The sequence below is a fragment of the Pelecanus crispus genome, chromosome 26 (genome assembly GCF_030463565.1).
Source record: "Pelecanus crispus isolate bPelCri1 chromosome 26, bPelCri1.pri, whole genome shotgun sequence".
NCBI lineage: Eukaryota > Metazoa > Chordata > Aves > Pelecaniformes > Pelecanidae > Pelecanus > Pelecanus crispus.
Window position 1 is genome coordinate 2,418,047 of NC_134668.1, and position 12,449 is coordinate 2,430,495.

Below are 12,449 nucleotides of genomic sequence, written 5' to 3' on the forward strand. Positions count from 1 at the left end.
CGCTTTGATGGCTGAGGGCCTGATTATGCCTGCAAATAATTCTGGGCACAAAATCAGAGGCTGAGCCTCGATGCAGAGGGTTTGGTTTTTTTTTTTTTTGCAAGCTCCTTTTCTTTGTTAGAGAGGACAAAAATAATCTCTATTTTATCCTGCGTGAAAAAAAGGAGGATAACGCTAATAAATTGAGAACATTAAAGGGAGCCAGGAATAGCCGCTGCCCCTGGAGGCTGGGGAAGCAGCTTTGGTTTCACAGGTTTTTCTAGTTATTGCAGTGTTAGAGTGGAAACATGTGTGGTGCGAATAAAAATGCGAAGCATCCGCTGTAGCGTGCTGTTGCTGCAGCAACCGCAGGGAATATGGGCGAGGGGGATCGTGCAGGGCTCTGGCTGTAAAAGGGAACTCGAGCGCTGCGGGGTCCTTTGATCTGCGCGCCTGCAGCTTTGATTGATGGCCTCGCAATTCATTTCCTTGTCAAAGTGACATAATGTTCCTGGAACTTGCTGAACTTTTTAAGAACTAAAAGATGTTCCCCACCAAAGCACACCCCCTCCACCCCTCCTCGAGCGGGGGGCAGAAGGGACTCGGGGTGGTGGATGGGGTCTGGCCAGTGGTGTTGCTGGTGAGACCGGGTGTGAGCCGCGGTGCTTTTCTGCCTCGCTTTGCCCCTTCCCCGGGAGCGGAGCCGCGGGATGGGGCGGTGGGATGAGCTGTGGCATCGTGGCCCAACGATGGAGGGACGCCCATCCAGCCAGCGCAGATGCCAACCACCACCCCGCGCTGATGACCATCCTGTTCCAGTTAATTTTTACATGTGAAAGTTTGGGGCTTTTTTTCTCCCTCCCCTTCTTCCTCATCTGTTTCCATCTGGCCATCAAAGGAGCAAAACGCCATGTTCTGGGTCTCGCTGCCAAGAGCCTCCCCACTCTCCCCGCAAGCCGAATATTCCCATCGAAGCCACATCCAGCCCAGCCCTGGCGCCGCACGAGCCGAGGCTCCGGGGGAAGCCGAGCGTGATGCGCTCACGCCGGGGCAGAGCAGCTGAGCCGAGCCCTTCTCCGACCACTGCTGCTGACGGAGACGGTTGTGCAGCCTTGGCTGGGAGACCAAGCACTGCCTGTGATTGCAACCTTGCTCTGCCCTTGAATTTGCATCACTCCCAGGCAGCGCTGAAGTGGATCAAACCCCCTAGGATCTGCTTTCCTGCTAGTAATAAAAGATCATCACAAGCAGTTGCTTTTCCTATTTATGCCAGCTTTCTCCTCCAAAGGACCCAGCTGCTTTGCAAATCCCATGCAGCGCCTCGCAGACATGAAGCCACGCTGGGAGGGCACCCCAGATGATGGGGCAGGTGGGGGCATGCGTGCTGTCGTCAGTAGACAACTGAACAAGCATCGCTGCAGGAGGTGGGCTGAAGAGGACAAATGCAGTGTTTGCAGACAAAGAAACTCTTTGGGAGGAGGGAGCAGGAGCCCGATAGCTCAGGTACTCCTGCGAGCAGTGAACCCATCCCTGCCTGGTGAGCAGCCTAACCCTGAGTCGACTTCATCCCTTCAGCAAACATTTCTCGGACCAGCTCCTCTGCCCAGACATGAGGTGTTTTGTTCACCCCAGCTATGTCACCCAACGCTACTGAGAAGAGTTTGGCTCCATCATCTTCGTAGCTTGCAAGTAGTTGTGCTTATACCTGTTGTCTTGCTCCTCAGGAGCAAATAAAAACCTTCTGTCATTCTTGCCTTTAATTTCTTGCCTTGGATTTAAATGCCAGGCAGCGAGAAAGCTTGTGAGGTGCCCGCCCCGCTTTCCACAGCTCCCTGGCTCTGCAGACCCAGCTGCAGGACCCAACCCTGGCTCCAGATGTGCAGCTCCTTCTCCTGGCGCAAAGCGAACCCCCTTCTGCCTTGCTACCTCCACCCGCTTCACCCTGCACTGCTGCTCACATCTGGCCGAGGACAAGCTTCTCCCAGCTCCCTGCAGCTGGAGACACCAAGGTTTGTGCCTCATGAGCAGGTTTGGGTGACGAACAGGGCACCGTGATGCCACCGATCTGCTTGATGCATTTGAGGGGAAGGAAACAAGGTGTGCTGTGGGCACGTTGCAGGCAAGGGCTCGACCGGGAGCTCTGCATTTCATCCCAGTGCTTCCCAGTACCCAGCTGGACCTGGGCTAGCACCAGTAACCCAAGGATGAGAGGTCAGTGACTCACTGTCAGATGGAGCAAGGTTCCTGACGGCTGTGGCTGGATTAGCAGGAAGCGTCTTTCCATCACACTGTGCATCAGCTCAGCTACTCCTGCGGTGAGTCACTTCCAGACAGAAGATCCTACAGCCTCCAGTCCGGTCTGCGGGAAGGGAAACCAAAGGGTTGTCTTCTGCTCCTAGGGAGTTTCATGGTTTAATCCTCTCTGAAGGTGTAACTGCTGCCTAATCCCCCTGCTCCAGGCCTGCTCCCCCCCCCCCAAAGGCATCAAAGCCTCCCCTTGCAGCTATTAACCCCCAAAAAGCAGAGTTTCTGAAGTGTGGGAGCTCAAGAGAGGAAATACAGTCATTCTTATTTTTGCAAGTTGCATCCCCGGGCTCCATACCGGTCCATTTCTGCCTTTTCCTGACCCTTAGGATGGCTCATCTGTGGGTCACCCTGCGCTCATCCTTCTGTTTCAGGCTCAGATCCTCCAGCATCCAACTTCTGGACACCTCTTGCAGCCGTAATTCCCTCTCCATACATACAGAGGTGTCTACTCATCCATCCTTCACACACCTTTTCCCTCTAGCTGCCATGTGCCTGCCATGCATTTTGCCAAACTGCTACCAAACTGTCCCTCCCCTCTCCCCTGCGCATGATCCTGAAATCCCAATAAAGCCAACAAAGTTGACTCTTTCCGCCCCTAGTGCGCTGAACCTGGTCTCTTGCTTTAAAAGGGATTTGTTTGAAGAAAATATGTATTTTTGTGTGCAGTTACCTTTCTCTGCACAGACCTGGAGAGGATCCAGAAAGTCAAAGCCATCCTGACCTCCATCTGCCCCATGCAGAGCGCCACGCGATCCTCCAACATCAGCTCAAGTATTTGTAGGAAAAACGAAGTTCAAAACTGCTGTTAGCAACAAGACAAACATTTATGGTAGGTTTTGTTTAATCTGTGAGAAAAACAGCCTCTGGAAAAATCTGTGCAGGAAGGTGTTAGAAGGGCAGAGGTTCAATTCGCCCCAGCAGGTCCCTGTCCAAGAGCATCTTCCCCAGACGGGAGGAGACATTTCACTTGGTGTTACTCCTAAGCAGCAACCCTTGTGCTTGGTCCCTTGTGCTCCTGCTCACAGCAGATCAGCCAGAGATTCAGGTTCAGGAACTGGGAGGGAATGAAAATAGGTGAAACAAAATGTGGTTTTCTCCCGGGGGCAACTAGAGCAGCAAAAAAGGAAGACACCAGCAAGCGTACATATTTTATAGCAGTTTTCCTTGGGCTGTTATCTGAATGCCACAAAGCCTACCAGCAGGATAAGGCCACAGAAGTACGGAGCAGACAGACAGATGTATGATACCGATGATGCACAGCCCAAAGAACGCCAAGTTATTTTTATGTGAGCAACTTTGTAAGCACTCAAAGCTGACTCAGTTTTCTGCCTCCCCTCCCTTCAAGCCATGGGCCAAACTGGAGCCATGCCAACCCAAGGGATGGAGGAAAAAGGGGTCTCGGAAAAGCCGAGGCAATGGGTCTTCTTCACACGGCTCCACATGAGAGTCCCCGCTCATGCAAACCACTAGCATCTTGGAGCAAATTACCAGCTCACATTCAGAGCCTGGTGGCTTCCCACGGCTCCCAGCTGGCCCGTGCTTGGCAGAGCAGAGTGATGAGCAACATCTCAGGACAGACTTGGGTGGGATGGGAGAGGACACACTGGGCCCTCCCCCACCCCCAGCCTCAGGACACGTTAGCATCACTCTCCAACACCATCACCCTGGTCTGTTATCAACAAAGACAGAGGGCCAGAAAGAGGAGGAAGGACTTTGGAGAAGGGGGATTGAGTACAGGGTGGTAGGGAGCTTGGCCTCTTCCCCACAGCACTGATAATTTGCTGCCAGTGAGAACCAAACTCCATCTCTGCAACTGGTATAAAACACCTTTGCTCTCCCTGCAGCACAGTCCTGGGCAGAAAGCAGAGCCCCCCAGCCCAAAGACCCTCCAAAAGCCTGGTAAAGCGGGGGTAGCATCTCTGCCTCCATCCTAAAGAGCTCCAGAACCTCCTTTAAACTGCCTGGGGAAGAGACTTTGCAGAAGTTCAACACCACCAGGAGACCCATGCGATGGCATGTCCCACAGTGCTCCAGCCCATGGATGTCCCCAGCCCCTGGATGCCCCCTGCTCTTCATGACCAGGGTGAAGGTGGTTTGCAGGAGCCCCTCCAGTGCCCCATTTGGGCATCTCCCGAAGGGAAGAACACTGTTCTCCCATGCTGCTTTCCACCCTCTCCTCCCTCCCAGTCCCAGAGCTGACACCACTCCCAGCCCCAGCAGCACATGTGGGAGGACCCTGCAAGCCTTCAAAGCCCTGTCTGGGGAGAGACGAAAGGCCGGTTAAACTCCTGGCTGGAGATGAAAGGAAACTCTCCCCTCCACGGCTGGAACGAGTTGCTGGTGCTTTGGAGTCGGGTTTGAGGCCCATTTCCTGAGCGCCATGGCAGGAGCTTTCATTTGCGGAGGGACTTAGCTAACTAGCCACGGGGCTGTTGTGAAAGCAGATGTCCAAATCATCCACGGCACTTCGGCGTGTCCCCGTGCCCGAGCACACCGGGAGGACGCCAGGCTCTGCAGGAGGGGCAGCCTGGATGCTCCAGCAGCTGAGGCTGGTGCTCACATCCTCTGTGTCTCCGCAGGGGAGGGCTCGCGGCACAGCTCAGCGGGACCCCACCGCCCCTCGGGGGTGACAAAGCCACAAGTGAAGATGGGCTGTCCAGCCAGGGCTGGCAGCGGGACGGGGGCGAGCAGAAAGAGGAGATTTCAGCTCCTGCACCGAGCACAGATACATAGCCCAGGGCTGAGGAGTGGCTGGCTGGGCGGATGCGAACGACAGATTTTACTCATTTTGTCAAAGGAAATTCTATTCCGATTAAAACCCGTTTGATCTCGATGGAGAAGGGGGGTAGGGTGGGGGTAGGATTGGGTTTCTCTCCAATTGTTGGGCTTTATTGGGCTAATGTATCAGCTAAAAGCTTCCAAGTAAGATTTGAAGGAGGGAAAGGCAAGGGCATGAGCTGCAAAATCTGGAGATGACTTCAAGGGGGTTATTAAAAAAGGGGATGCGCTGCACAGCACAGAGCAGGAAGGGCTCAAGCTGCTCATCCAGGGCCACGTGCGCAGGCGGGCTGCAGAGCCAGGTACCCTGGCACGCACACTTGCTGCCACAAAGACCCTGGGGCTGTCCCCTCTCCTCCCACCGCGGGCCTGTATCTCACCGCTGTGTTGGGACGGGGTTACCCAGCCTCAAACCCCAGCTCAGCAGAGCCCAAGCTGTAGAGACAGTCAATATCAAATGAGTTTATGAGTGTGTATTAAGCTGCGCGGCTGCCTGAGGGACAGAGCTATGGGCAGGAAAGGTGTTGGGTAACATTTGGAGAAATAATGTCAGAGTTGGGGAAACGCAGACAGACCTGAACGCACAGTTCTCAGCAGAGGAGCCCGAGGGAATGGAAAAATCAGGGATGCTATGGAGCTGATTCAAGCATCAACAGGCAGAAAGGCACTGGCCAGGGAGCAGGGCTGGCCATGGAGACCTTCCAACCCCGTGTCTCCAGCAAGCAGTTCCTACACTGATGCATCCCACGTCATCCGCTCCCAAACCAGTCATGAGTTCAAATTCAGCAATTCTGGCTAGAATAAAAGGTCAGGCCATGGAAAATTGCAGCTGAGACGACTTGGAGAGGTCAGCCCATGCATCCCTCTGTCCCCAGGATGGATCAGTCGCTCCTCTGCCATGTCTGCAAATGCCCATCCAGTTTGTGCTGCCAGCAAAGGGGACCGGGCAGCCCACACCAGCAACCTGCTGCCCTCACTAATCCTTCCCAAGACCTAACCTACAACTGGTCAGGTCTTCTCTCAATGGTTCCTTCTCCAGACCAAGCCACAAAGACACTTTCAGGCTCACCATAGGTTGTCCCTTGCTAGAAAAGCCGTACCTGCTGCTCACCCATACCTGTTCCTCTCTGCAGGTCTCTTCGCACTGCTGCCAGCTGCCACTAAGCTCATTACCTGGTGAGTGCAGGCACGTAGAGTTGAGCAGGGATGGATGAAAGATGGACAAGGCAAGAAGATCATCTTGGTAGAAAAGTTCCTAAAGGAGGAGATGCCACATCACTGCCTCGTTGCGAGTTGGGTTGCTTGTAGGTCGGGGCTGGGCTGCCTGCCTCCCGCCTGGACAGCTGAATGCCAAGGCTCATTTTCCAAAGGGTTGATTCCTCCCCATCAAGGAACAAGAGTCCTCCAGCTCCCCACATCCTCCTCCACCACCTGAAATAAAAGGTTTTGTCCAGGCTGTAATGTAAAAGGGAACATGTCCTGTGACACAAAGGACTGCAGGGTTGGGTGTTTTCAGGGGAACGAGGAAGGTCCCATTGAAGTTTTGGGTTTTCTGAGGACTGGAGAGTGCATTGGGAGTTGGGGGACATGGGCAATGGACTGTCTTCCAAAGGAGGCTCTGATAAAGTGTAATCTGAAATGCGTGATCATGAGCTGGCATGGGTTAAATTGAACGAACAGCTAAAGTTTAAGTGTTTTGCTAGGGAACCGCTTTTTTGAGATGGAGAGAAGGAAAACCCCACTGAAAAGTTCCATTTACATGCAGAAAGAAAAAGAATCAGAGAAAACATCTCTTTCTTAGAGATCTCTGTAGGGATAAAGTCAGAATCGTCCTAAGCCAGGCTGAACTAGCCCTGGCTAAAGAAGTTCAGCCAGAAAGTCCTTTAGGTGTATGCATAAAAAGATGGCAAAAAAGACAATTACATCTCTGCAGTGCAGGTAAGATTGAGCTTAAAGATAATTTAGACATCTGCCCAAATGACTCCACGATTCAGTGAGGAGGATGAGGACGCAGGAAGGGTGCATCACGGCGAGGAGTTTATGAGCACCTTGGAGGCGAAGGCAAACACCCCTGAGTATTGTGTGCCGGAGTGCTGAAACCCCGATCTGTAATAAATATCATGACTTGGTGGAAAATAAAACTGACTGAGTAAAGACAGTAAATGTGGAGCTTTTATTGTCAGAAGAGCAAGAGAAGCAAGTGAGTGTGACCCCGGCGGTATGCAGGGCTTGGAGGAAATCTGGAAGGCAAAAACTATCAAAGACAGGGAGATAATTGGATTAAAATGGCACAGAACAAGCTCACCTTGGGCTAACTCGATAATTGTCTTTGATCAAAAATTATATTCTGAACAAAGGCTGCGCAGTGGATCTCCTCCGTTGGGACTTCATTAACACGCTGGATAAGTTGCTCCATAGGTACTTGTAGGTAAACTGGAGAAAAGGGGGTTTGAACGGAGGAAGGAATGGGCTAAAAGGGGAGGCATGGGGCTGTCGTGGAAGAGCGACGGCCGCCGGCTTGGGCTCCCTCGGGGACTGGCTGGGGACAGCTTTCCCTAAAGTTTTCTTTTGCCTAAAATCCAGAAGGAAGGTAAAAGCAATTTGCTAGCGATGCAAAGGCATTGGCAGCAGAGAGGAGGGTCTGAGTATCTGAGCACAAGACCTGGTTTCATTAAAAGATTAGAGTAACAAAAAATGGAAGCAGATCAAATTCAGCATTTGGAAATATAAAACCCTTGACAAAGTCTTCTTGCACTGGCAATGTGGACATCCTATTTTTCCCCAGTCCCCTTTGTGGGTGAAGCTGCCTCCCAACCAGAATTTGGCTGCTCCTATTCCACACAGCAAATCTTCCCCAGGGTGGGAAAACAAAAAAAAAAAAAATTCCAATTTGGAAAGGAGGAGGAGCGTGCGTTGGCCTGGTGGGCTTTGTGGTGCCCATCCGAAACTCTGCACATGCCATACTCCGTGAATCCCAAACCAACTCTACCTTCCAGGCGCTGGGCAGATAGGAGGGAAATTTTTATTTTTCGAGGGTTGATTTTTAGCTTTGGAGCCCTCAGCTTTGGGACCTAGCTACCAACCCGCAAGATTTTTAATATAATTATTCCCAGAATAAATTCTCCCCCACAAGGCCTTGAAACCACTGAACTGTGTCAAGGAGCTGCGGGCCAAGAGACATGTCCTGGCACGGCACTGGCTCAGCAAGATGTTTCCAGCCACATCAGGCATGGAGTAAACAGGATCTGGTGGAGGATCTCACAGCCCAAGCGCTCGCAGGAGGAGGGGAAGGGCACCCGCTTCATCGCTCGCCTCTTTCTTTGCAGTCGTGTTTTAATCCGTAATGATTATTCCAGTTCATTCTTGGCTTTTTAGCCCTTTCTTCATTTCTTTGCTCTTTCATTCCTGGTTGAGGAGGAAGGTAAGCAACGACCCTTCCATGAGAAGTTGCCGCCAGCCCAGCTCAGGTCCAAGCCTGCAGTGTGGGCTCTCCCAGGAGAGGACCAGAGCCCTCCAGCCAGCTCCAAACTGCAGACCAACCTCCATGGAGGTGCCAGGACCACCCGATAACCTCTTGCAAAGCTGTGGTTTGGCTCTTTTTGGCTGCACATCACTGCTCTCCATAGAGAGAGAGGTGTCTCAAAGGCTCTTCCTAGATACTCCACTTCAACCCGGCAATTTTCAGCCTCCTTGTTAAATATTGGAACCATATTGAATCATTTTACTCACTTGGTTGTTCTCCAAACTGAAAGATGTCCTAAAAATAGCTATTCCAGTTCTGTGTGCGATGCTCAACCCCCCTCAGACCATGGCTGCCTCCCAGCTCCGTCTGTGCTTCGGTTAGCTTAGCCCAACACTAAATCAGCTCAGCTGGGGATTTTCAATCCCCCTGCTAATTTTTACCAAAAACCCACCTCTGCCTGTTGGCTTGTGAGAAGCACAAGGCAGGACCACAAATTCCCTTGGGAAGAGCATCAGCCTGGCAGGACATAGCGCTGAAGACGATGACCAGGAGGACCTGGTCTGGGCTCATGTCCATGAGTCCAGCATCCACCCAGCTTGAGGTATGGCATTTGGGAGCAAGGAGGCGCCTCTGGGGTTGCTTGCTCCAGCAAGGACGCCTTCTGCAGGGACTCTTCCTTGCCGTGCTTCCCTTGGGCAGGTTGGCCCTGTCCTCTCCACCCTGTCCAGACCCAGAGCCACACTCAGGATTGGGGCTGGATGCAGTGAGACCTCGCAGTTGTCCCTGCCATGAGGAGGGTGCCAGACCAAAGACTACCAAAAGGTCCCTTCTAGCCTTATTTTATTTTTTTAACCCATGCTGGATGTGCCAAACACTACGCCCGCCTGCCACGTCCAAGGTCACCCCACCTTACCACATCCACTGCTACCCTCTACCCATTGTGTCCAGCACTGTCCTGCGCCCGGGGCTGCCCCATGCCTGCCGCCTCCAGCTCAGCGCCGTGTTGGCCTCACGCAGCAACGCCTCTGAAGCAGCGCTACCCCAGCCTCCCACTCACGCCCAAAACCACCCCATGCCTGCTGCATCCCGCTGCAGCCAGCACGATGGCATACAGCTCCCTCCTGCTCCGATCAGGATGTTGCGTGCAAGCGCTGCAGTTATTAAAATGGTATTTCGGGGATTTTCTTCTTTTTTTTTTTTTTTTTTAAAAAAAACAAGCAACAGCCAGTAAACAAAGAGCAAATATGTGCTGAGTCGGCTCCCTCCTTGCAGGGCGGGCTGACTCCACTGCAAGGCTGGGGACTGCGCTTGCAGCAAACCATGCAGCCAGGCAGATCTGCACGGCAGGGCTGCTCTGCAGAGCAGTGCCACCAAGCGTGGCTGAGGTCCCCCGTTCCTGCAAGGCTTCTAAAACGGTCCCCTCTCCCTGGCTCTGCTCTGTGTTGCAGATGGACTCTCCCTCAGCACCCGCACTGCCAGGCAATGGGTCCCACAAGCACAGCTTTGGCCAAGTGGCAGCGTGAGACCCACTGTGGCACTGTCAAGCTGGATGGGTGGACATCCCCGAGGGAGCAGGGACCTGGCATCTGGGCAGACGTTTGACCCTCTTGCCTACATGGCTGGTCCCTCCCAGCGCCACGCTCCCTGCCCAGCCACACTTAGGACCATCCATGGCCAGCTCAAGGAGGGCTGAAGACCTCTCTGCCCTGGCTGCATGGAGCCCTGGGCTCTGCCCCATGCCTTAGGGCTGTTGGACACCCCTAAGCGCAGCCCCAGAGCCCCCTTAGAGGCCACACGGCCAAGCTTTATGGACCCAACGCACCAAGGATGGCATCACCCTCACCAGCAGGCACCGAGCATCCTTCTTCACCCAAACCCACCTTTGAAGGCCCACGTTCAGTAGCTCCAGTGAGGCTCATCTGCAGAGGCCTCCACGTCTGGCGGGGCTGCAGCGCTCAAAGCCTTTGAAACGCCGCTTCCGTCCTCCCCACATCTTGAAAGCAGATTGCTAAAATGCAAAAAATCTGTTGTTTTTGTTAATGTTGCTTTGAATGTCTTCAAGCACTGCTCAGGCAGGAAGGTGGGATCAGGGCCACAGACGTGGGCAAGCAACGGACCCTCTGGGAGGATGCCGAGACCCCGACACTTGGTCTCAGCAAGCTGTTGGAGACCTGCACTGGTGGCGTGACAGCGGGCTGCAGGCAGAGCTGTGCTTCACAGCAGGCTCCTTCCAACACCAAAGGTCCTCTGCAAGCCCCAACATGCGTGCCAAATCCAGCAGATGCTGCCCGACTTCTGAAGAGTTCCTTATGCTGCCAAGTGCCAGGTGATACGAACGCCGCTGCTCCTCCAACTAAGTGAAAACTAGGCAATCGCATGGAAAAGGTCCTGTTGGATGGTAACGCCTGGTCTACGTGAGAGCAGGGCTGGGATCACCAGGACTCTGGGGAGCCTGCAGGTAGAGAAGGGCTCTCATGGCAAAGTGATGGACTCCAGCCTGCCCGGGGGTTGCTCTGGCCCTTTAGAGCCACGCGGGACCTCCGCTCCCCGCGTATCCTAGCACCAGAGGGACGAGCAGGTAACATGGGCTGGGGCACTGCCCTGCCTGGTTTAGCGCAAGGGCTGGAAACCTTTCCCCAGGAGAGGAGAAGGCTTTTCCTGACCGGGGCAGTCAAGGGCTGCTCTGCCCTTCCTTTGGAGCATGTCTGGATCCACCCAGCTGCAAAACCCACCCCATAGCACGGGCTGGGGGGAGGCTGTCACTCAGGGGACTCGGATTCCCCGCTGCAAACCAGGCAGAGAAGGGAGATCCCTGCCCTTGGCACCTGCTCGGCTTTGGCCCTTGCAGCCACCCTGAGGGGCATTTTTGTGGCCGTGAACCCACCGAGAGAGGCAGTGAGACCAGACAGCATCGCATGACGCCCAGCGCCGCTGTGCTAGCACCCAGGAGCAGCGCTGGTGATGCCCAGCGGGTACCTCCATCCCTGAGCATCCCATGACGGGGCAGCCGGCGAGAGGCACTGCAGGCCCACGCTGAGCTCCTCAGTGGCCCCCGCACCGTCCCCAGCCCAGGGGACGCCCTGAGCCGGAGCGTGGTGACGCAGCGCTGGACCTGCTGCAGCTCCGAGCTCAGCCCCCGGACCTGCCGCAGGGGACAGGGCTGGTGGGAGAAATCCCCGCGGCGCTCACCCTGCGAAGGGCTCACGTGGCGTCCCCGGGTGCGTGTGCTGCAGGGCTGTCACCCTTCGTCACCTCCCCGTCGATGGCAGAGTCTCGGTGGCTCCTCAGCAGAACAAAACCAGCCGGGATTTCAGCATGAACGAGCCAGGAGCAGCATCAGGAGCGACGTCCCAGTGCAGAGCGGCTCCCAGAACTGGCTGCAAGACCCCAGCAAGGGGAGCCCCAAAATGTCCCGTGGTGGCCGCCGGCTGCAGCTCCCCGCCCTGCCAGACCCTCCCGCCACCCTGGGACCGGGCGTAGGTGTGAAACGAGGACTTCGGCAGGCCTCGGTCTGCAAGGAAACGGGGGCTTTGGCCCAGACGGTGGGGTCACCGCGGTGGGAGCTGGTGGTCCCCGGTGGTCCCCAAAGCCTCGCCCCCCCCAGCTCCGCGCAGACCCTCAGCTGGACGCACATCCCCGTGACGTGGGTGTCACCGGGATGAAGATCTTGCTCTGGGGGGGACCCCAGCTCTCCCCCAGCCATGGCCGGGCCACTGCTGCCCTCCACCGGCCACTGCCCACCCTGCACCCATGGGTGCTCCCAGCCAGCCTTAGCCCCATCTCCCACACCCCTCCCTCCCACGCTGCCACCAAAAGCTGCTGGCTCCGGGCTGGGGGGACCCTTCCTGCCCCCCTCCCCTTCCCCGGAGGAGACCTCTCGCCCCAGGAGCCCCCAGCAAAGCCACTCCGGGTCCCTTCAGAG